The sequence below is a fragment of the Vulpes lagopus genome, chromosome 6 (genome assembly GCF_018345385.1).
Source record: "Vulpes lagopus strain Blue_001 chromosome 6, ASM1834538v1, whole genome shotgun sequence".
NCBI lineage: Eukaryota > Metazoa > Chordata > Mammalia > Carnivora > Canidae > Vulpes > Vulpes lagopus.
Genome location: NC_054829.1, coordinates 36,719,386 through 36,745,021, shown reverse-complemented (window position 1 = coordinate 36,745,021; position 25,636 = coordinate 36,719,386). Strand labels below are relative to the sequence as shown.

The 25,636-nt window shown below is 38.5% G+C and overlaps 1 protein-coding gene across 18 annotated transcripts in view; it reads left to right on the top strand.

Moving 5' to 3' along the window:
* The window catches only part of SYT16 (synaptotagmin 16), a 245,608-nt gene that overhangs the window by 60,368 nt on the left and 159,604 nt on the right, over positions 1-25,636 (top strand). For 8 of the 18 annotated variants that reach the window (XM_041759535.1, XM_041759527.1, XM_041759526.1 and 5 more), the window contains one exon: positions 20,858-21,005. The exons of 9 other annotated variants lie outside the window; for them this stretch is intronic. The gene's annotated coding sequence lies outside the window, so the exon portion shown is untranslated. Of the gene's footprint in view, positions 1-16,975; positions 17,094-18,839; positions 19,037-20,857; positions 21,006-25,636 lie in introns of those variants that run through there. One more of the 18 variants, XM_041759532.1, reaches the window with a different exon arrangement.

Sequence of the window (25,636 nt, the reverse complement as noted above, 5' to 3'; positions counted from 1 at the left end):
CCCACTGGCCAGAACCCAACCCCTTGTTCCCACTTTAACTTTAAGGGATGCTAAAAATTTAATGTTCTTGTGTGCCCAGAAAGAAAATGAGCAGGGTTTGGGGAACATATAGCACTGTTAGAGACATAGTCAGCTTGTTTGGATATGTGGCTGGAAGGCAAGTAGCCAGACTGAACCAAAAGAAAGTTAATGCTGGATATTTATGAGATGGGCATACACGCTTCTCTCTGAAATGCCTTCCATACTTTCTTTAGATCTAGGCTTTATCCGGAAAGTCTCCTTTTTTCATGAAGCCTTCCAATATGGCACTGTATTTAAAAGCTTGGACTTTGGAACCAGGCATGAGTTAAACCCCAGCTTCCCCATATTCTGGGGGTAACATGGAGCAAATTAGCCTCTCTGAGACCTTCTTTCCTCTCTCATATACTGTGGAAGAAAATATCATTAATAATAATCCACATTTTAAAAGCATTCAAATCACGTTGGTGGTTGTGCCTTTTTCTTTTTATAGCTGTGATTTTACTTAGCAACTCAGCGCAGCTCAGCAAGTCAGTGGTACATCTGGGCGTGGGCTGCGCTGTAGGCTCCCATTCTCATCCACTAGAATCTTCCAATTTCAGAGCTAAAGAGAAGTTCTTCGGTCGTCCGTTCCATTTTCCAGAGGCATTTGGAGGCCCAGAGAGGGCATTTGCCTGTGCACGTGGTCACACAGCAGGCTGGTTGGTGGCTGAACTGGAGAGCCATCTCCCCACCCCCTGACAGCACATGTGTCAGCATGAGGCTCCTCTCAGCGTGGCCTGTCCTGTTCCCAGTCTTGTTACCTCACTGAGCTGGAAACTGAGGCTCCACGGTTCTACAATGTGGCTGAAAGGAAAGTCTGCCCATTTCATGAGGTTGCGGGTACCCCCACACTCACACGGGGATATTTTTTCGTGTTCTAACCATAGAGACCATCCTGTCTACAGAAAATGTTTAAAACTTGTCAGTTTTACAGAGACGTTGCTGCAGCTCATTGAGTGGTGATAAAGACATAGGTAATTGCTGTAGAATAATACCGCTGCCAAGAAGATGATTGAACTCCCACACAGAAGGTGAACAGATGGTATATTTATTGAAATTCATAGGCTGTGAGATGGAATAATTTAACTGATGGCTGGGCACCCTCATTTCAGATGGAGGGAGGCTCATGGAAGAACAAGTGTGCCGCTAGGTGGCGTGACCAGCCAGGGCCCAGTGTTTGTCTTAGAAAAGGAGGGAGGCCTGGGTTCTGTGCACACTGCAGAATCACTTTGGTTCATCTCCTCCTAACAGAGACTGAAAGTCTTCCCTCTGTGTGTGTGTGTGTGTGTGTGTGTGTGTGTTTTCAAGCTTAAAATCACTTTAATTATAAAGTAAATATATAGCACTGAGGACTTTTGCCTGGAGAACAAGCAATCAAATGGCAGGGTATTATATCATTAAAGAGTTGGCGCCATGGCTTGGGGAGTGGGGCCATGTCTGGACTAGGAGTAGCTTTGAGCTCAAAGATCTCACCTGTCTTTGACCCATGTGGTCCTAATGGCCTTTTCTTCCTGGTGGATGCCTCCCACCTGCCTCCTCAGCCTTGCCTACTAGTTGTAGTGTGGAAGAGCAGGAAAGACACTGTCTCTAGAAACTTCATTTTGGAAGTTGGTAGAGGTTATATATAGCATTATGTTAGAGGAAGAGTAAAGGAAGTTATTGTGAACTGATGTGAAGGGGTGGAGGAAATTATAAGGTAGAAAAGGTAAGTCAGTAGATTAGCCTGTGATGGTTACCTATTCTTATTTCTGTTTTCTTCTTATTTTTAAAAGTTCTTCCTCTACCTTTGGTTTCTAAATATAGAGCACTAACAAGCATTGTCAGTGACTTTGAGTTGCCTATACCTTCTGATTTTATGTGAGAACCACATCCTGTTTATGTTTGATTTCACAAATGAACCCATTCATTCACTTAACAAATATTCATTGAGTCTTTCTCTGTTCAGGCTTTTATCTTTTTCTTATGTCTGTTTTCTCATCTTTAAAATGGGGATAAATACCCATTTTATAGGATTGTCATAGGTATTCAATAAGCATTTTTATATAAAAGACTTATAGAAGGCCCAGCTGATAGGAAGTACTCAATAAATGTTAGCAGCTGTTTAGTGCTGCTACCACCAAACTACTACCTACTACTGTATTATTACTGCTACTATACTACTGTGTTACTATTACTATAACTGTGATGACTACTGTATTGTTACTACTACTACTATTACTACTGTATTACTACTATTATTACTACTACTACTATGTGACTTCTCTTAATCTGGATTTTGGAGCCTCTGTTTCTCTGAATTACAGAAAATATCGGATTCAATTTAAGGTAAATTTATTATCTGCTAGATTTTTAGGTAAATAGCTCCTTTGGAAAACTCCACATTCTACCACTTTAATTCTCCTCAGAGGATGAGCTAACCATTTGAGGTTTCCATCCAACCTTTCAGGGGAGGCAGGGCCATGAGGTCCATCATCACCCTCTATCTGTGCTTCTGGAAAACCTTGTCCTTACAGCAATTTGTTCTTTGGCTTCTGTCTGTATATATCTCTGATGTCTGAGGTGGTCTATTCTGAGCCATTTTGGGGTCTAGTGGAGGTATGGACAGACACCAATTGGAAGTTTTCAGATGTTCTCTGGCCTCTTGCTGGCCTCATACCAAGGTGGATCAGAGCTATTTCTGCAAGGCCTACAAGCTGTCTGCACTACACTCTGGGAGCCCCAAACTTAAGGGATGTTCTGTAATTCCCTACTTAACCTTTGTATTCCTCCTACCCATCCCTGCCAGATTTTATTATTTTCTAACTTATCAAATCAAAACTCATCATTAATGGAGGCGATTCAAGTGTGGAGCTAGGAAACTTGCATTGGGAGGAGGATAGGTCCTTAAGCAGTTGCTATCAAATCATGGCATGGAGGTGACCAGTGAGAGTTCAAGAAGTATATTGTCAACCATGAGCAACATGTGCCTTAACAGTTTTCTGGAATAAAATTCTTTGATATGATCAAGTTACTAATTCAAACTGAAAATAGGTAGTGGTAGTAAGACTAGAATGATAGACTATACAAACAAATACAGTGTCTTTGACTGAATACAAGCTCATTCAACATAGGCCAATAAAATATTGCCAAATAGGGACCCTGTCACACTTGTGATTGGATAAATGAGAGTAAGTCTCTACTTATAGACTTTGTGCTTGAAAATAGTTTATTTTATGCAGTTTATGCTCATTTTATAACTTTGGATTATTTAAAAAGAGATATATAAACTTTAGCCCCCTCCCTTCCATGTCATATACTTGAAAACAGATGGATTATTAAAGTTCCCTTTCACGTATTACTTGGGACCAGAATTAGTCAGTTATTGGAATTGAGCTTTATCCTCTTAATTGGGATGATCTAGGTCAGAGGTCAAAGACCTATAGCCCCTCTGTGAAGGCGTGATCCTAAGGAGAGCAAGTGGGAGGAGCTGTGCTTTCCTTAAGCAACTGAGGTGTTTGAGTCATTTTCACTCTCTTCTATGGCTCTTAAAGCCTGCTGTGATTTTATGCCACCTGCATAAGTTGATTTGCATCTTAAATGAATATCCAGCCACCACTTGGACTTTTTTCAGTAGAAGGAGAATGGCTTTTATGAAGCCATCTGTAGATAAAAAATAAATAGCCACCAATAGTCCTGGAATATGTGATGGAAGGCGCTAGCACACAGTAAGAGAGTTAGTCAAACAGCTGATTTTCTCCCCAAGTCAAGAAGCTACTGAAGAGATTTACATATTGACAAGATAAGGGAGGTAGGCAAGAACCATCTGGAAGAGAAAAGGAAAATAAAAGCTATTTGAGAGCCATTGGCACATTTGGATCAGGGACAGGCCAGGGCTTACCCTCCCATCCTGAATCCTCTTGCCCCCTGGAGCTCTCAGGTCTTCTCCTAGGGCCTGGTGGGCTTTCTTAACAGTCATGGAATTCCACCTCTTAGAGGACTGCACCTGCTGTAAGGGGGCTTTCCTGTAGATACTCAAAGAACATTTCCACAACTGAACACAAGTCCCATTTTTATGATGCTTTGTTCTTAATGATGTCAGAGGTTAATCATTGGATTAACCTTGCTTATTCTTCTTTTCATCCTTTCCCTAATCATTCCTAGCCACCACTTACCCCCCAGAGGTGAATTGTGGAAAATGTGGCAAATCTTAGCTTCGAATTGCAAAATTCAAGAGTGAGACTAGGATTGAGGAAGTAAATATGATGAGTCAGAATAGTTCTGAGTTTCTTCCTGATATTTCTCCTCTCCGATCCCCTCCCACTTATCCTCTTTGAGTAAAGACCCTCTGACCAGGAAGAGAGAGAAGGGAGAAGTAAGAAAGAAGCAAGAGAGAGACCTCTTTTCCTCTTCCTTATCCTGTTTTTCTCTCTTCTCTGCTCTCTCCCTTCTCTGGCTCTCCTTTCTCATTTCCTCCTTTCCTCTTTGGCCTTTCTTCTCTCCTGCTCCAGTATTTGCACCCTGTTCTTCTTGCTCCCAGCAAGGGAGACACAATTACTGTCCTCTGACCCCCTTGCTTTTTGATTAGGGATATGAGAGTAGAGAGGATTCATGCCTGGCATCCTGGAGGATGATCAGGAAATGACCAATCTTATGGAGGTATTTCTATTGTCATCATGGTACTGTTGTGTAGTAGAACTAGCTGCTAGGTATGTCTAGGCTGGAGAAATTCTCAGAGATTTTTGCAGATACTCACTCATACTCCAGGACATCCAAAAGTTCTTATGGCTTCCTTCACTGAGTCACAGACAGCAAATGAGAGTGTATATCTGAGACCTGAAAGAGTCTTTCAGATAGCACAGGGGGATGAGTGCAGGAAAGATGTGATGTAGACTCTGGCCATGGTATTCCATGGCATTTCTGTGGATCACTATCTCCAGGGAGCAGTTCATGAAAATATGGCACATTGCCTATGTCAAGGACTGGGTAAGGTGAGTTACATTCTTAGAAGAAGGTCACAAGCCCCTATTCCCACCATCACCAAGGTGGCCTTGTCTGGAACTTAGGGACAACTGCAAGGTGGAGAGGGACAAGAGGTACTTTTTCTATTTAACTGAATTTTATTTTTCATATGAGGTGGAAGAGGGGGTGGAAGAGAAAAATCAAAATTTAAATTGAGTTATAGTTATATTGTGTTTCTTGTGCACCAGAATTTGTGATTATAATATCTTTACTAGGGACACCTGGGTGGCTCAGCAGTTGGGCGTCTGCCTTTGGCTCAGGGCATGATCTTGGAGTCTGGGATCAGGTCCCACATCAGGCTCCTTGCATGGAGCCTGCTTCTCCTTCTACCTATGTCTCTGCCTCTCTCTCTGTGTCTCTCATGAATAAATAAATAAAATCTTTTTTAAAAAAACCCTAAATTATAATATGTATATTAGAGTCATGCTTTTCTTTAATTTTTAGAAGATTTTTATTTATTTATTTATTTGCGATAGATAGCACAGGTTGGGGTGGGGGTGGGGGGCAGAGGGAGAGGGAGAAGTAGGCTCCCTGGGAGCCTGAGGCAGGGCTTGATTCAGGGCTCAATCCCAGGATCCTGGGATCATGACCTGAGCCAACTAAGCCATCCAGGTGCCCTGATAGAATAATATTTATTAAACACTTACTATGTGCCATGTACAGTACTAAATGGGTATTTTCTTATTTAATTCTTCTAATGACTTCATGGGACAGATATTAATAATCCTATTCTACAGAGGAAACTAAGGTTTTCAGAGGTCCATTGATTAGCCTAAGGTGGAGCTAGGATTTGGGACCAAGCAGTATAATTCTGGAGTTCCATTTCCATATACTCTAATACTTGAGGGTCAGATAAGATGTTATGATAGGCCATTGAAACCTGCTTTGCAGAAAACTCAGTGAAGCAAACCTTCCTTTGACAAGGAAACCTGTCTGATCTTCTTTTCATATACCAGGTGCTCTGGTGGACATGGGATATAAAGTGAATAGCATTCACTCTCTCCAGGGATTTGACAACCTGCCTACATTTGGTTCTAACACTTGGAAAGTATTCAGTATAAATTGTTGAAGTGAAAAAATTCAAAAGGTATACAGCATCAGTTAGAGAAAGAATGTCTAATTTCAAATGAAGCATCAAGAATATTGCAACCATGTTCATAGAGAACTTGAAAAGATCAGAACATTGATTCTGGTAGATACAGATTTGACTTTAGAATGGTCTCTGCCTTAGGCAGTGCTAGAGGCCTATTGGTTAGAAACATAATCCTAGCTGAACAAAGCCCTAGGGAACAATTGGGCTCAGATCTGAGAGAGGCTGATCTGATCTGACAAGGTTCTTTTATTCTTAACATCAATGAGGTACTGATGAGGGAAGTTAGAGTCAGTGGATCTCCCACGGTGGGACTGTGATCAGAAGAGAGAACTCATTTCTGGAAACAGCACCCCTTTCTTGGTGTCCACAAAACTAAAAAAGCAATTAATAAAATGATAGATGGAGGTAGGAAATCTAGGTCATATTATAACTTCTATCACAACACACACACTATTGAAGACAGGAAATACAACTAGGCTTCAGATTTCTCTGAGGGAAAGAGGAGAGAACATGCCTTTGTCAGACCACAGCTAGTGACTTTGCTTGCCAGGCAGTGAGCCTAGTCTTCCAGCTTTCTGCTGTTTTCTTGTTGGTATGTCTATTCTGAGAGCAGATCGTCAGGAACGCCTATCTATCTGTTGGAGCAACTTTAGGGTATTAGGGGTCTTTGGTGGTTAGTAACAGACACCAACTCTGGTTACCTTAAATAGAAAGAGAATTTACTGCAGTGGTATAGGAGAGCCCCTAGGAGAGAAGTGGCTGGCCCAGAGAGAGTGGAACTGGGTAGGAAGGTCTTGGGGCAGGAAGTGCTTCATATTTTGATCTTGGCACTATGGCTGGCGTCAGTGAATCCAGCCTTACTCAGCCTTTCCCTCACTTTCCTCCCAATTCCACTCTAATGAGGTAGGTTCTCTTTGGCCCAGCTTGGACTGCGTACCCACCTCCTGGCTAGGGGAAGGCAAAACCTCTTTATAAAAGTCCCACAGACTAATCCAATGAAGAAGAGGTATAAAAAAGGTGAAGGGGATGCCAAGTAGCCACACGAGCCCATTTGTTGGAAGGGCTCAGCCTCCCGAGGCTCTACTTACTGCAGCATAGGTTTCTTGGGGTGATCTGGACAGGCTCTTGTGATATTGCTCTACCTTCTCTCTGGACATGCCTGTGTTAGCTCCTCCTTGTCTGTCGCCTTCACATGTCATCTGTTTTCCCCAGTGTGACTTTCCCTTTCTGATTGTGTGTCTTTGCTCCATCTGCTGTTTACCAGGAGCTAATCTCTTCCTCTTGTGTACTCTCATAAAACTTTTTGTTTTTGAAAATGTTCTCAAAATCCTCATTCCCAGCCCAAGAATTTCTTCCATACACATCATTGCCGTCATAGCAAATGCAGACAAAGGACTTCATATGACCCTGGTCTTTCCTAAGTACCATCTGTGTATTAACACATTTAATCCCACCAATTTCCTACTCTATGCTGCCCATATCTCTGTTTCACAGCTGAGGACACTGGCAAGGGAAGTTGAGTAATTTGTCCAAGGTCAAACAACTCTAAGTGGCTAGAACAGAATTTGAACTTTGCATTCTGGCAGAAATGCCCTTGACTAGTCTCAACTGTTTCAGTCTCCTGCACCTTCCACACCCATCACTCATCCGTATTACCTCTTAATTTAGTAATTCTGTTTTTCATCCCCTGTATTCCCACTGCCATGCTACCAGCCCCCATCCTCCAAGTGTCTGCCATTAGCCTAAACTTAAGGTATGGTTGAAAGGGGCTTACAATGAATAAAAAAAGATGCTTCTCTCCCCTCAGTCACTCAGGAAATTCCAAGTGTTTTAGAAGTTCTGTGCCTGGAACTGGGACCATTGGATATACCTATGTCTTATTACATCACAGTGTTATACATGCTGTATTTGAGTGCTTCCTTAACTGTTTGGAGACCAGTTAACATGCTACTCCTTCAAGTGTATTCAGCACCCTGTTGCCAAGGATATTGTACCAAAAAATTCAACACGGTCATTTTGTTCATCTTCTTATAACTACTTAAAGATTTCCCATTATCTACTGTGCCAGCATAATTTGGGTCTAACTTTACTTTCCAGTTTCACTGTCTACTCCTTAGCCCCTTGCCCATAGTCCTCCACCTCCAAGCATCTTCTGTGTATCAGTTAGGAGAGTGCCTAAGGCGTTCTGGGTGCTTTAGAATTTTGCAGCTCCACCAAATTACTTGCCATTATTTCAACAGATATTTCTTTATCCTTGGCACAGTCTAAAAGGACCTTTGCATTTTGACTTCTCTGTGTGTCTGACAAAGGTCTTATATTCCAAAGCCCTGTGCAAATAGCATCTCATGTGGGAAGTTTTCCCACCTATCACAGGTATAGTTGTTTCCTCCTCTGTTTCCATAGCTATGTTAAAATACTTACCTGGTAAATAACTCTCCTTGGCCCCTCAAAACAAATTACCACAGGCTGGGTTGCTTTAAGCAACAGAACTATTGTCTCACAGTTCTTGAGGCCAGAAGTCCAAAATAAAGTTGTCATAGAGCCATGATTCCTCTGGAACCTAGATTCCGGTAGTTTGTTGATGATTTTTGGCATCCCTTGCCTTGCAGTTAGTTGCATTTTACCTTTGTAGTCATGTGGTGCTCTCCCTGGATGTTTCTGTGTTCACATGGCTATTTTGTTGTAAGGACCAGTCATTATGGGCTAGGGGTCCAACTCTGCTCCACTATAATTTCATCTTGACTACTTAAATTTACAATGACCCTATTTCCAAATTAAGCTCACATTTTGAGATACTGGAGGTTGGGGTATCGGGATGTCTTTTTCTGGGGCGGTGGGTTGTGTGTGGCACAGTGAAATCTGTAACATCTGTTTACATTGTAAACTTTTGTAAATGTGTGGTCTCTCCTACTAGACTGTGGATCACACCTTATCTTTGTGCCACTTGCTCTATCTCATTATGGGCCTTGTTAAATGTATGGTGTTTAACTCTTTCCGTGAGATGGAAAATTGTGTGAAGGAAAGAAAGGAGTTGGGTTTTCCTAAAAAGATTATGAATACAATGGAAAGCAGATTAGGATTTCTTCTCGCCATCATGTAAATTCTATCAGAGACCCTGCTGATTTGATTGAATAGCGTATCCTTAGTGCTTATAGCATGCCTGGCAAAGAGTAGGTGCTAAATAAATTTTACTGAATATTCATATTTTTTTGAGTTAGATAGAAACTATCGAATGAGTGGGTTAAGATTATAGGAAGTAAGTTATAGATAATTTTAGAAACACTTTGTTGGTCTTTGCCCTGGCCAGGTCTTTGCTGTAGTTGTTAAGATGAATTCACAGCCTCAAGCAAGTAAAAGTGATCTTTGCTAGCTTCTAGTCAGAGGGTAGAAACCTGGCATAAAGATTACCAATGCTGGGGTGCTGATGGCACTGCAATTTCCTCCTGAAGACTTTGTGGGCTTCCTCATGTCTTTCAAGTGTGTTGCAGTGAAGGAAATTTTGCCAATATAATTCCTGAGAGAAGTGGACCCTGCTTTTCTATTTATTCCTGAAAACTCCCAATCATAGGACCCTGAAATCCAATTTTGCTCCTTTGTGCCACCCAAACTAGATATTTAGTTCAATCCTTGTCCACTAACTGACATTAACTGACAATTGCCTGGTCTCACTGGAAGCACCCATCCCTGGCTTTTCCCAAAGTCTCCCACTTCTGTGGTTTTGTACTGTGGATGCCCTCATTTATACCATATTGGAACTCGATCTAGGACTAACAGCTCTGGATAGGTAAAAATTTGCCTTGTTTCATTTACTTTCTTTCTTTCCCACTGGAGTCCTTGTCCTTAAGTATATGGTCAGTTTCCCCACTATAGCATGTTACAGAAGGTGGATGCCAGCTTCCTTTTAGGGTTTCTTGAGGAACAACTCAGTAGAACATGAAATGCAAATCTGGGATTCCCTGTAGCTCAAAGGCAATGGAGGGCTGGTTTTGAGTGTCCATGATTTTATAATATTTGTGTTTGTTGGGACACCTGGGTGGCTCAGTGGTTGAGCATCTTCTGCCTTTGGGTCTAGGCATGATCCCAGGGTCCTGGGATGGAATCCCACTTCAGGCTCCCTGCAGGGAGCCTGCTTCTCCCTCTGCCAATGTCTCTGCCTCTCTTTCTGTGTCTCTCCTGAATAAATAACTAAAATCTTTTTTTTTTTTAAAGTTTGTGTTTGTTAATAATCACTTCATGTTCGGATCAAACTGTTATGAAGAGAGCCTTGAGTGCTGGCTTTCTCTGGCTTGAATCATGAGTTTTAGAAATGTAATATGTGGAACTAATTTTCATCTCAGGATTAAGAACAAAAGCAGCCACCTCGCCTCCTTTTACATAGCATGGTTGGAAGTTGTCTCTATCATTAAAACATACTCTTTCTTATTTGCTATGTAGTCACTTGAATTACTGACTGGACACCAGGAACCCACAGTTGTAAAGACTTTGGATAAAGAGGAGCTAGTGGGGAAAGAGAAAACTCTGTGGGCCATTTGAGTGCTGGTGCGTAAATAGGTGGAATAGGTCAAGGTTTGGGAATGCTCATTGACATATTACATTCTTCTCACTGGGCCTCTGAAGAAGTTGGATTGGCTGAGGCTTTGACCCACTTTTGGCACAGGTATTATATTTATGAATTATTCCCTTTCCTAAATCTCATTACTATAATTAGCAGGTCCTCATCACAATTCATTTGAATATGCAGGACCACTGGGAAGTTAGAAACATAGCAATTATTGAAAGAGGGATATCATTAAAATTCACTTAGAGGAGATGAAGGAATAATTGTGAACATGATTTTCTTAAGTATCCTAAGACTTATGATCCCATCTAATTGCTTCTATTGCAGTTGAGGTCAAAGTGGAATATCATGTATTTGTTTATCACCCACTTTGAAAACCTTCTTTTTACATTTCTTCTCTGCTCCTTCAATGACCTAACATAGAAGACCTACCAGCACTAACTTATTCCCAAGGGCCATGAAGCCAAGTGAAACTCAATACTATTCTATTTAACCTGCCTCTTTAGCTTAAAAGCTGGTTTCTGCTAACAAATCTTCTTTGGGAAGCTTCAAGTTGTTATCAAGTACTGATACTTTTGTATGAAGGAGTTATGCTAGTCGGGATGTTAGCTGCCCTCCAGAGGTTCATGCTCTCACTTCTAGTGCAGAGTGGTTGCAGAAGAGTGGCTCTCTACACAGAAGCTGTATTTCCCAGCCCTTTATGCATCTCTCTGGGGCCCTATGACTGAGTTCTGGCCAGCAGAATATGTATGGAAGTAATGTAAACTATTTCCTGGCTTCACCTATGATGACCATCTCTTATTTACTTGCCCCTTTTCTGTACCTGCTGGTTTATTGGGTGGCTGGGTTTAGCTGCTTAGTGAGTTTGTAGAGTGTTCCTTTAATTTGAAAGTTTATAAAGGCAGCAAGAGTAAGCCGAGGAGGATCAAACATATGGCATGGACTAAATCAGTGGTTTACAAACTCGCCTGATCATATGAATTCCTTGCCACAATGGGGTGCCTGAGTGGCTTAGTTGGTTAAGAATTACCTGCCACTTGTTAACAATAGAAATTCTCAGTTTGCTCCAGACCTGCTAAACAGGATCTTCTGAGGAGAAGTCCGTGTTTTAAAATTTTATTTCATTTAAAATTTTTAATATTCATTTATTGTTTTATTTTATTGAGGTATAATAACATACAACATTATATTAGTTTCAGATGTATAACATAATGATTTTGTTTTTGTATATATTGTGAAATGTTCACTACAGTAAACCTAACGTCCATCAACATGCATAGTTAACAATTTTTTTCTTGTGATGAGAACTTTAGTATGTAGTAGTCATGCTGTACGTTACATTCTCATGACTTGTGTATTTTATAACTGGAAGTTTATACCTTTTAACTCTCTTTCACTCATGCCCCACTCCCACTGCTGGCAACCACTAATCTATTCTCTGTATTTATGTGGCTTTAAAAAAATTCTTTTTTTTTTTTTTTACGATTCCACATATAAGTGAGATCATTTAGTATTTGTCTTTCTCTGACTTATTTCACTTAGCAGAATGCTGTCAAAGTTTATTCATGTTGTTTCAAATTGCAAGATTTTGTTCTTTTTTATGGCTGAATAATGTTCCATTATGTTCCAATATGCATGATCCATTGCATATTTATACAACTTCTTTATCCATCTATGTGTCAATGGACATTTAGGTCATTTCCATATCTTGGCTATTGTAAGTATTGCTACAATGAACACAGGGATGTGTATATCTTTAGTATTTTCTTTTCCTGTGGACAAACACTCAGAAGTGGAATTGCTGGTTCCTGTGGTATTTCTATTTTTAATTTTTTGGGGACTCTTCATGCCATTTTCCATAGTGGCTACATCAATTTACATTTTTACCAGCCGTACATGAGGGTTCCCTTTCTCTACATCCTTGCCAACACTTGTTATTTCTTGTCTTTTTGATAATAACCATTCTTAACAGGTGTGAGGTGATATCTCATTGTTTTGATTTGCATTTCCCTGATGACTAGTGACTTTGAGCACCTTTTCATGCACCTGTTGACCTTCTGTATGTCTTCTATAAAAGAGAAGATTCTCTGTCAATTTTTGAAATTGGATTATTTGCTGTTTTTTGCTGTTGAGTTGTAGGAGTTCTTTATATATTTTGGATTTAACCCCTTTTTTTGTATGATTTGCAAATAGTTTCTCCCATTTAGTAGGTTACTGATGGTTTCCTTTGCTGTGCAGAGCTTTTTAGTTTAATGGAAGTCTCACATGTTGAATTTTGGTTTTGGTGTCAAATTTGAAAAATTATCATGAAGATTAATATCAAGGAGCTTACTGCCCATGTTTTCTTCTAGGAGTTTATGGTTTCAGGTTTTACATTCATGTTTTTAATCAATTTTGAGTTAATATTTATGTATGGTAAAAAAATTATGTATGGTATAAGATAGTAGTTGAGTTTTATTTTTTTTGCACGTGGCTATCCAGTTTTCTCAACACCATTTATTGAAAAGATTGTTCTTTCCCCATTGTTATATCCTTGGCTTCTTTGTCAGAAATTAATTGACTATATATGCCTGGGTTTATTTCTGGGCTACCTTGTCTCATTAATTTATGTATCTTTTAAAAAATATTTATTTATTTATTTATTTATTTATTTATTTATTTATTTATTTATTTATTTTTAGAGAGAGACAGAGAGCAAGGGAAGGGGGGAGGTGCAGAGGGACAGAATCTCAAGCAGACTCCCTGCTTATGACCCTGAGCTGAAATCAGAGTCAGATGCTTACCTGACTGAGCTGCCCAGGCACCCTGATTTATGTATCTTTTTAATAGCAATAACACACTGTTTTCATTACTATAGCTTTATAATATAGTTTAAAATCAGGGAGTGTTATGAGAAACCTGTATTTTTAAAAAAGCACTTCAGGTAATATTTAGGTCCCATAAGGTTGAAAAACACTGAGTTAGATCACAGTGGGGACAGTCAAGTGGGCATTTATTTATTTTTATTTTTTACTTTTTTAAAAGATTTTACTTATTCATGAGAAATAGAGAGAGAGAGAGAGGCAGAGACACAGGCAGAGGGATAAGCAGGCTCCTTGCAAGGAGCCTGATGTGGGACTCAATCCTGGATCCTGGGATCACATCTTGAGCTGAAGGCAGATGCAAAACTGCTGAGCCACCCAGGCATCCCCCTCAAGTGGACATTTAACTTGGGTTCAAATGTAAGTGTTTGGGCAATTTGAAGTAAAATAAAGAGAGCAAAAAAAATAATAAAGAGAGCAATTTAGTAAACAGGCAACTTGGCTTCCTAATTTCTCTTGATAAAGAATTGCTCCAACATGAACAAGGATGGGTATCTGTCTGGCATTTTCACTGTAAGCATCTTTCCTGCAAGCCTTTTTGCTTCGAACATTTTCACCATATAACTAATTGGCTGTAAGGCAACTTTGCTGTAAAAGATAAAATCACAAAATATAAAACAAGGGCATTAATAAAAAGATGTATAACATAATGATTCTTCTTTAATAAAAAGAATATAGTGAAACATGAAAAATGAACAGCAAAATTAAAAAGACTTTATTGCAAAATATAAAATATTTGAGTACATCCAAAATGCTTAGTATAAATTCTTGTCAATACATACAAATAAGTGATTTTATTTTGTGGATGATACTTAAGCATTTATCTTTAAAGTCCTTTTGTTCATAGTATTAGACTTTTTTTTTTTTTTTTGCTTGACTTGTTCCTCATTGGCCTTACACTTTTTTTCCCTAAAATTTCTTCCTCCATAAAGAGAGATATCAATTGCAAATACTAGAATGCATATTTTTAAATGAACTTTGTATTGTATTATAAAAACCTTCTATATTGTTGTTTGTTCTTGGCATAGTGTCACATGTCCATTGATAGTCATTCCAAAGTTCTATGGAAGATGTGGAAGAAATGTTAATGCTATAATGCATTTTTAGGCTGAGCTTTGTTATCATTTTCACTATTACGCTTTTATTTGGTATTTTATTTTTTTGGCAAAATTACCTTATTTCCAAGTAGTTATATGGAAAAATATTTGTGGCAAAGATGTCTATTGCAAAGAAGTTTATGGCAAAACTACTTAGACCTGGTTGAGTGATGCTCTCTTTGAAGTCTGGACTCTGTAGTGCCTTCTGGCTGTGAATATCTCTCCCTGATTGAAAATCTAGTGCTTGGAGATATAGGATTAAAAAATATATATGAAACTCAAGCCAGCTTCTGCATCTGGTGCTCAACCAAGAGGCAGCAATCCATTTCAAACAGTGAAATCAAAATGAGCTACACTGGATATTTATGAACGTACTTTCAGAGTAATTCAAGGAATTTTCAAGATAATTTAGACTCTGCAATTTTTGCCTCATATGTTAACTTTAACCATCCCCGCCCAAGAGTTACTGCATTGTATACATGTTATGTACTTGTTTTTTAGTTTCCTATGGCCACCATAATACTACAATCATGGCCTAGAACAACAGAAATTTATTATCTTACAGTTATGGAAGCCAGAAATGCAAAATCAAGGTGTTGACAGGACTGTGCTCCCACTGAAGGCCGTAGGGGAGAATCTTTTCTTGCCTCTTCCAACTTTGGATGTATCCACGTGTTTCTTAGCTTGTGGTTACATAACTCTGATTTCCATCTTCCCTTCTTGTGGGTCTCTGCTCTGTGTCTCTTAGAAGGACCCTTGTCATTAGATATAGGGCTCACCTGGAGAATCCAGATGATCCTATTTTGAGATACTTGATTACATCTGCAAAGTTTTTTTTTTTTTTTTTTTTTTTTGTAAGATCATATTCACAAGTCCTAGGGGTTAAGATCAGGACATATCTTTTTGGGAGCCACCATTCAACCTACTATACTTCTTTACCATAAAACTGAAAGCAAACTACATATAATATAACTTGTAATGTGTGGAGTTAACTATCAATTTTTCTTTATCAGAATATTTATGGAGCCTTTAATCAAGAATGACTAAGATAGCATTTAGCTGTGTCCTTCAACTTGTCCATACCTGTGTCTCTTTTCCTCCTAAGATGCCTCTGCATAACTCTCTAGCATACCTAGTCCATTTCTACATTCTATGCTGAACTGGGTATCATACTGGTTTTGTTGCTTTTTGACACAGTGACACTATACAATTAAGTCTTCAGTTTCTGTTTGCTTTCACTTAAAGTTCAGTCTTAAAGACAGGAAGTTTCTGTCTGAAATTTGACAACCATATTTTCATTATCATAGCTATTTCTGTTCCTACTTGCTGTCATATCTCCATAAATATAGGTACTCCAGCTCTCTATTATTTTTCCAAATATGACATCAAAATTTCTTAATAATTTCTGCCAAATGTCCACTGTCTTTAAGCGTGTTCTAAAACTTGAAGGTAGTTTTGGTGGGATGAGGTAATAAGCCTCCATGTACAGTATCGAATGGCTTTCTGCCATTTTTCAGAAGCTCTTTTCCTGCGTTTGTTTTCTGTACTTCATTTTCATATGTTACCCTGAGCTGCTGCTTGTCTTTTGGCAACAGCATGTTGTTTCACTGGGATTTTGCTATTTAGCAGTTGTAGGCAGCACATCAAATTTACCCACCTGGACTTTTTTGAGTAAAATTTGTAAGATATTCCCTCATACAGATTTCTTTAATCCTGATGGGCAAATATTTCATAGGAATTCCAGCTGTGTAACTGGATATCCCTGAAAGCGTGCAGAGGTTGAATTTTGAAGGACTGGACACAGACTATAGGTTCTAGTCTGGAACCTAATTAGGTTGAAGATCTGCTATCAAAACTAGACATTTGCCAGAATGGTTCAAGGCTGTTTGCTTTAACAGAAACTCAACTATGATATAGGTACCGTTAAGTATTCTAGGTCTAGAAGTCAAAGTTTGGCCAATTTAGAAGGGCATTTACTTTGTTAGGGTTCTGGATTGTATCACACCAGAGTTGGAAAAGCAGGTGCTCTCCCAAGCCCATTCTCATTCAGTCAAATGATTGTTGTTTTCAGTTGAAAAATCTACAAAAGAAGATGCCAGCTGATTTGCATCATTGAAATGAAAGAGCCAGGGCAGATGAATAAGAGGCTTGGAGGAGCTGTGTCCTACGTGTTTAAGAAAAAGCTGAAAGCAGAGCAGCTTAAAAAATTGAAAGCATTAAAATCAATATTTAAGAGGTTCATTTAACCATAACAAAAACACCTTAGCAACAGACTTTTTTTTTTATAGTTCTTTGCAAAGGAAGTGGGGCTCTCTGAACTAGGATTGGCCGCTCAGTGCAGTGAACCCATGAAAAAGGACTCGATGTTCCATTGAACTGGAAGCAAATTATGTTGCCAGGGAAACCAGCCCCTCTGTGCTTCTCAGGTGAAAAGATGTTTGATCTTTAAAACAACAGAAACAGAGGTTTACATGATGAATATTATCTGTATTGCCCAAAAAAGTGCAATTATGGGGAAACAAGTGCAATTGCTGCAATTTACTAAATGATTATAGAGGTAGAAAATTGTTGCGAAGTTTTTTGGTACATACCTTACACGGGATGCTGGCAAAGATTCATTAATGTCATGAATATTTTCAGTATGGTGAAAGTAGTGTGTCTTCAGGCTTAATGATATTTTATAATTCATCTTGCTCAACCAGATAGTATTTAGTGTTATTTCTCTGGGTGCATAATCCATTTTAGGAGACTGGTTTATCAAAACTCACCTCTAATTTGGAAAGGTTTCTCTAAGTACTAAGAAACACAGAGTCACATATATAAAAGGAAAAATATGTGGATAGGATTTATGAAACTTATTTTCATTTGGATTTTGACATCTGAATACTCTTATCACACTGACAGCATCACACAAGTGTGACATAGTGTGTGTACTTATGACCAGTGAGTCACTTGTTGGGTTCAATTTCAAGAGTCAGTTTGCATTACCCTGTGCTTGGGGAGCTGTTTGAATTATTAAGTCAAGACAAGGTTTATGGCCTTTATATTTGCTGTCTACCAAAGAGTGTTGAATAATGAACTACATTTTTAATCAAAGATTTCCTTTTACTCGAATGCCTTATTTCCCAGTAGGCCTAACCTGATTTATTATGCTGAGTTCTCTAGGAGGAGTGTGTGTAACTTTGGCTTCCTTCTAAGAGAAGGTGAATATTGACTGGGGAAGCAGCAAGGGAAATAACAGTTTTGACTCTTGGAAGTACTTGAGTTTTGGGCTAGCCATCCATTTATCTATCTATTCATCTCTCCATCAGAAGCTTTGTACTCCAAAATACAAAGCATTCAAGGAGCTACAAAGACTTTGTTCTCATCATTGTAATGTCTTGGTGGAGACATATAGAAACAGGATATGCTAAAGCTGGTATACAGTTCCAGAGTAGTGCCTGGGATGCAGTAGGCACTCAGGAAACAGTTGTCAGATGAATGGAGGTATAAAGTGCAAAAGAAACATGAAGTAGGAAGTGATGAATTCTATTGGGGAATCTGGAGTGTTATTTCTTCCTCATTGCATTTGGGTCTTCGCTCAAATGTGACATTCTTTTAAAACCCTCTCCCTGTTACCACCTCTACCCTGCAGATAGCTCAAATCTATCCTTATTGCTTTACCTCAATATACTTTTCTTCTTAGTACTTGTCACTACTTGACAATATGATATACACTGATTTGCTTGTTAGTTTGCCTATTACTACCATGAGACTGTGAGCTGTAGTATGAGAATGTTGTCTGGCTTGCTGCTGTATCCCAGGAGTCTTAGTGCCCAGCACATAGTACATGCTCACCACATATTTGTTGAAAGGGTAAGTGAATGAATGGATATGGATTCTGGGAGTAAAATTCACCACCGTGGAAGGATGAGGACTTATTGATTTTATAGTTTAGTCTTGAAAGACATAGTGACCTTGAGGAGATTGGTGGGCTGGCAAATTTTTTTCTTCTTCTTACACCTTATAATATTGCCACTAAGAAAAAAAAATGATATCATATAGTTAAGAGTAGAGTGGCATGGAATGCTGATATAACTATTAGCTGTTATGCAATTACTGTTATGTTTCATGTCTTGAAATGAAACAATTTCCTGTTGTTGGAAATTAAAGAAAATATACCTTCCTGTTAGGATTATGGACATCGGACTTGATTTGCACTTGATTTAACCTCAAAGATGACATAAAGAAGAAAATCAGATTATCCATTTTTTGGGTGGCCCCTTTTTTTGGGCAAAGAAAGCTTGCAGACCATAGAGCTGAAGGGAAGATCTTACATCTCTACATGTTGAAAATACACCAGGCAGGGGCACCTTGGTGGCTCAGTCGGGTAAGCATCTGCCTTTGGCTCAGGTCATGATCCCAGGGTCCTGGGATTGAGCCCCACCGTGGACTCCCTGCTCTGGGGCGGGGGGGCTGCTTCTCCCTCTGCCTGCTGTTCCCCCTGCTTGTCCTGTTTCTCTCTGTAGAATAAATAAATAAAATCTTTTTAAAAAAGTAATAAAAAATTAAAAAAAAACACACCATGCAAAAACCAGAAACAAATCTATAAATACAGAGAACAAACTGATGGTTGCTATAAGGGAGGAGGGTAGGGGGATGGGCAAATTGAGTGAATAGGAGTGGGAGGTACAGGCTTCCAGTTATGGAATGAATAAGTCACAAGGATAAAAGGCCCAGCATAGGGAATATAGTCAGTGGTATTGTAATAGTATTGTATGGTGATAGATGGTAGCTACTCTTGTAGTGAGCATAGCATAACATATAAAGTTATTGAATCACTAGTTGTACACCTGAAACTAATGTAACATTGTCAATTATACTTCAATTAAAAAAACATACAGAGGCAAAATAGATCTTCACCATGAGAAGAGGGCAAAACTTGGATTTCTCCAACATAGCAGCCTGTTATGAACTTGCTTATTGCAGTGGCAAGGAAAGGAAGCCACAATTGGAGAAGTTCCAGGTTTATTGGCAAGTCTAATATTTTGAAGCAGCTCTTGGAGAAATCAGTTAGGTCACATTTCTTTAGCATGCAAATGGATGAAATTACTCAGATCTCTTGGGATAACTTTTCCTGGTTTTCCTATTTTAGGCACCTTTTTGGGGAAACTTTAAAAGCTATTGATATCTTTGAGATGGTTTAGGGAGTTTTGTTCAGTCTGGGAGAGCATTCATCTCTTTGTAATATTTTTTTTTTATCACTTCAGCATTGGAAAAGCCTCAGGACCTCTGAAGCTCAGGCTAAGCAAAGTTTTTTCCCAGGCAAAACTCCAACTGGAAGGAAAACCTTGGCCTCTGAACCCAGATGAAGCAAGATGAACATATCTATTTTTGCTGTTTTGATGAAGCAGAAGCTTCATGTGTTGTGTTTTGCTGAGTCACACTGTCTTTATGAAGGTGTCTCATTCAGTCCCATACATACTATTTTAGTACTCTCTTAAGATGCCTCGTTCTTATCTTCAGTTGCCTTGAAATCCTGACTTGTTTATCCAAGTGATATCCTCATTCAGTGTCCAGTAAGCATCTCTGATTGAATGTGTGTAATACAGACTCTTAATTCCTCCCTACTGCCGGTTTCTCTTAGCGTTTTCCCAAGTTCTGTAAATGGCACCATCTGGTTGCTAGGGCCAAGAACTTGGAGATATCCTTGACTCTTCCATTTTCTTCACACACATCTGATCTATCAGCTGTATATTTTGGCTTGGCTCTATTCTCAAAAGTATATCCACCTTTGCTGTTGTTGCCCAGGTACAAGCCACCACTATTCCTCTTTTGAACTATTGAGGGAGACTCCTAACTAATCTCCCTATTTCCATCCTTGCTTTTTCTAGCCTCTTCTCCACACAGCAGTAAAATGAGCCTGTTTAGCTATCAAGCTGGTCTTGTTACACGCTGGCTCAAACCCTCTGATGGCTTGCGTCCTATCTAGGATCAGATCCAAATTCTTACCATTGCCGAGGGGGTCATACATGATCTGACATAATCTCATTTCCTCCTGTTTTCCTTACTGTGTTCCTGGTCATTTAGTCTGGAAGAAAAACCAATCACTCTTTATACCTAAGCCTTAATTTTTCTTCATAGATTTGTGCTTTGGGAGAGAGATTAAATAATACCCCTTTTTCTTGTCATGTTCTGATTTTATAAATAGGACAAAAAGGACAGTCAGATGGTAAACAAAATATCAACCTTTTTCATGAGAAAACTGATGGATGAACATGGCTTTAGACCTTTGACAAAGAGGGATAACAGTAGTTAAGAAAACAAAGGCCCTGTTTTCATGGAATTTATCTTCTAAGGTAATCATTTTTTTTAAGGTTTAAAAGCATTATCAAGTATATATTATATGTATGTTTGCATATTTATGTGTTTTATATATATATCTTTGTTTTATAACTATGAAATAGCCCTGAAATAGGACCACAACATGAAATTCCCTACTGCTAGAAATTTAAAGAATTTCTTGACATCAAATTTCTGAAGCAAACTCCTGATTGGACTATAGGTACAAATCTAAACTAATTTATTTTGAAAGAAATTAAAAAAAAACTGCTTGGAACAATTTGCCAAGGAAGAGTTAATTATTTATTTGTAAATATGTGTGTGTGTGTATGTATACATATACATGTATACACACACACATATATAATGATTAGGTATATATTTTTATTTCCCAGCTCACCATGATGGATGATTGTTTTTGATCAGGTTGCCGCTATAAAGGAAGTAGATACCAATATGAATTCCAGTGCTGAAAAATTGCTTCTCCTGATGGAGTCCAGTGTGACTGTGCCCTGTCAGTTGATCTTCCTATGGGCAGAAATGTACAGATCTCTGGGAACACTGCAGACTTTGTTTGAAGGTTGCTTCTGCTTTGGAAGACCTTTATATTAAAGCATGGATTATTAATCCTTTCCATGCTGACATCAGTGCATCAATGAAACAGTCTTTGCCAAAGATGATCTCATGGATTTGAGGACAAAGGAAATGGTACAATATAAATTCATCCAAAAGTTGAAGCATTCTTCCTTGATACAAGCCTGTCCATCTGTCAAGGTGAAAGATGGGTGCTTTGATTCTTGGCTGCTGTGTGTCTTTTTTTTTTTTTTTTAAGGACTAGTTGCTGTCAAAATGAAGAGTTGCTTAAATATTAAAGAAGGCTTGAGTTCTATTTCAAAGCCATTTCATAATTTCAACTTTAAGTCAAACAATTTCAACCTTCATGTTGAAATTGACCTTTAAGCAGGTTTTTTGGGGGGATGAAATTTAGTTTTATTTCAATTATTGCTCAGAAAATACTTTTCAATTTTTACATGAAAATAAGAAACATAACTCTTTGTAAGCCTGTTTGATATTCTACCTATGGGAAGGAAATAATTATTCTGTCCACAAATGCATCATATGCCAATGTGTATTTGTATGTGTTTTTCCTCATTTTCCTCTACAGAGAAGTTAGATTGTCAGAGAGGTTTATGACCCCAAAAAGTTAAGGTCACTGTCCTAGAGAATTCTTTTCTTGAACGGAAGCCTATTGTATTGCTTACACAGCATCCATTTCCTTCCTTCTGATAATTGTACCTAATGTCTTTGACCATACTTATTACATATTATGGGAGGCCTGTGACCTAGCTCTAATTAAGTCAATGAGCATAACCATCCTCTGAGCCACAGGGACAAGTAAATGACCCTAGTGGTCTAAACAGGCCAATTCCAAGATTTTTTCTCTTTCTTTCCTCCTCCTCCTCCTCCTTCCTCCTCCTCCTCCTCCTCCTCCTCCTCCTCCTCCTCCCCCACTCCCTCTCCCCCTCCCCCCTCCTCCTCCCCCTCCTTCCATACTGAGGAAGGAAGCAATCTTCTACTAGACTTGGAGCTATAATGATTGGAACGTGGAAGTGCTGCTGTCACTGTAGGGGGAAAACCTTTCAATTTGAAAGTAAGGCCAGCACAATTGATAACAGAGACAAGAGTTCAAGTAGGACAACTTCTTGGTACTGTCTGAGCATCTGGATCTGATCACATCTGATTTTAAGTTATGTGAAACAACTTGTTTTTCACCTAAAGCTACTTGAGTTGGCTTTGTCACTTGAAAATAAGAAGCGGGACTTCTATGTAGCAAGACTCTCCTAATTATAAATAAACACAAAACTATAAACTATAAGCAATAACAAAGTTGGGAATTTTTTAGTTTTTGTAATCAAAACCTTGGCACTGAGGAATTTTTCAGACTGATACATGTCACTGGTCATTATTAACAGTATAGACATAGGTTGAATTTGTTGTTCTGCTTTAAATACACTTTGCCTCCATACTACCCAAACATCCTGGTAAGAAAAGTTCAGGAGATCTGAGTTGTAAGATGGGTAATATATGGCAGCTATGCAGAACAGTTGTAGAAGTAGGAGCCATATACTGCAGCAAGGCTAACTTAAGGCAACCAGTGGTGATGTCTGAGAACACCTGGGTGAAAAGAAGAAGGGGGAACACAGAAGATGGGTTGTAAAGGAAAAACAAAACCAAACGTCCAGTGAGAAGAGGGCTGAGAAAATAATGGCAAATTCTTGTGTTGAACTACCTAGTATTTGTTATATTCATAGAAAGATTTGCGATATGCTGTAAGAAATGGATGAAATTTTATTTAAAAAAATTTTAAAAAGTTTAAAAGATTTTATTTATTTATTCATGAGAGACACAGAGTGAGAGACAAAGGCAGAGACATAAGCAGAGGGAGGAGCAGGCTCCATGCAGGGAGCCTGATGTGGGACTTGATCCGGGACTCCGGATCACGCCCTGGGCTGAAGGCAGGTACTAAACAGCTGAGCCATCTAGGGATCCCCTATTTTTTAAATTTGTTTTAAAAATTATAATTCTAGTATAGTTAACATACAGTGTTATATTAATTTCAGGTATACAATATAATGATTCGATAATTCTATACATTACTCAGTGCTCATTGTTCATGATGATAAATGTACTCTTAATCCCCTTCACCTACTTCACCCATTCACCCCATCTACCTCCAGTCTGGTAACCATCGGTTTGTTCTCTATAATTAAGAATCTGTTTTTTGGTTTGTCCCTTTTTTCTCTGTTTATGTTTTGTTTTTTAAATTTTGCATATGAGTAAGATAATATATTCGTCTTTGACTGACTTATTTTGCTTAGCATTATACCCTCTAGTTCCCTCCATGTTGTTGAAAATGGCAAGATTTTATTTGTTTTTTTATGCTTCAGTACTATTCTACTGTGTGTGTGTACACACACACACACACACACACATACCACATTGGTCCATTCATCTATCAATGGACATTTGGGCTCCTTCATAATTTGTCTATTGTAAATAATACTGTAGTAAACGTAGAGGTACATATGTTTTTTTTTAAATTACTGTTTTCATAATCTTTGGGTAAGTACCCAGTGGTAGAATTACTGGATTGTATGGTAATTTAGTTTTTAATTTTTTGATGAACCTTCATACTGTTTTCTACAGTGGCTGCACCAGTTTGCATTCCTACCAACAGTGCATGAGGGTTCCTTTTTCTCCACCTCCTTGCCAACACTTGTACCCTGTGCTTTTGATTTTAGCCATTCTGAGAGATGTGAGGTGATATCTCATTGTGGTTTTGATTTGCATTTCCCTAATGATGAGTGATGCTGAGCATTTCGTTATGTATCTGTTGGCCATCTTTATGTCTTCTTTGGACAAATGTCTGTTCTTCTGCCCATTTGTTAATTGTTCTTCTGCCCCTTTAATAATTATTATTATTGGTTTTGAGCTGTATAAGTTCTTTATATATTTTGAATACTAACTCCTTATCAGATATGTCATTTATAAATATCTTCTTCCATTCATTAGGTTGTCTTTTAGTTTTGTTGATTGTTTCTTTTGCTGTGCAGAATCTTTTTATTTTGATGTAGTCCCAATAGTTTATTTTTGCTTTTGTTTCCCTTGCCTTAGGAGATGTATCTAGAAAAATGTTGCTATGGACTATGTCAGAAATTATTGCCTGTGTTCTCTTCAAAGATTTTTTTATGGTTGCAGGTCTCATATTTAGGTCTTTAACCCATTTTGAGTTTATTTTTGTGTCTGGTGTAAAAAAGTGGTCCAGTTTCCTTCTTTTGCATGTAGCTGGCCAGTTTTCCCAACACCTTTTGGTGAAGAGACTGTCTTTTTTCATTGCATATTCTTCTCTCTTTTGTCGAAGATTAACTGACCATATAATCATGGAAGCATGACATTTTAAAAGAGTGTGTTTCCTTTAAAAAATATTTCTTTTTTACAAAATGCATGAATGTGTATAAATATTAAAACATTCTCAAAGATACCTCTGAAAATGCAAAAAAAAACACCCGATTTTCTCAAGGGGGTGGGATTAGAATGATTACCTCTTTTTCTTCTGCTTGTTTGTGTTCTAATTTTTCTAAAATGAATATGAATTCATTGCATAAAAAAGAGCAGAAGGTAGCTTCTGAGAGAGAAAATTACTAGTATTGCAAGCACGTAGGCAAGGAATTTTTAGGTGTCAGAGAAATGTAGAGGAGAGAATTAAAAGTTATAAAAAACATTTTTCTAACTTTTGGAAATAATACAAAACCACAACATATGGGTAGGATTCATAGAAGAAAAGGCAGATCCTGGAGTGTGGTCTTAAAGGTTCAGCATAACTATGGGTGATCACTATTTTAAACTTCCTTTGGTAGTTTCCAACTCAATTTTTCTTCAGTGGGAATATATCTTAACTTTGATGAAGTGTGTATGTTCCATGAAGAGACCTACATATCCATCTGATCGAGATGTGTTAATAATTGCAAGAAGTAAACAATAGATGTCCAGAGAAACACCACTTTCTTTCCTACCCCTTTTCCATTTTTCTAAGATTGGTTTTTTTTTTTTAAGATTGTACTTATTTATTCATGATAGACACACAGAG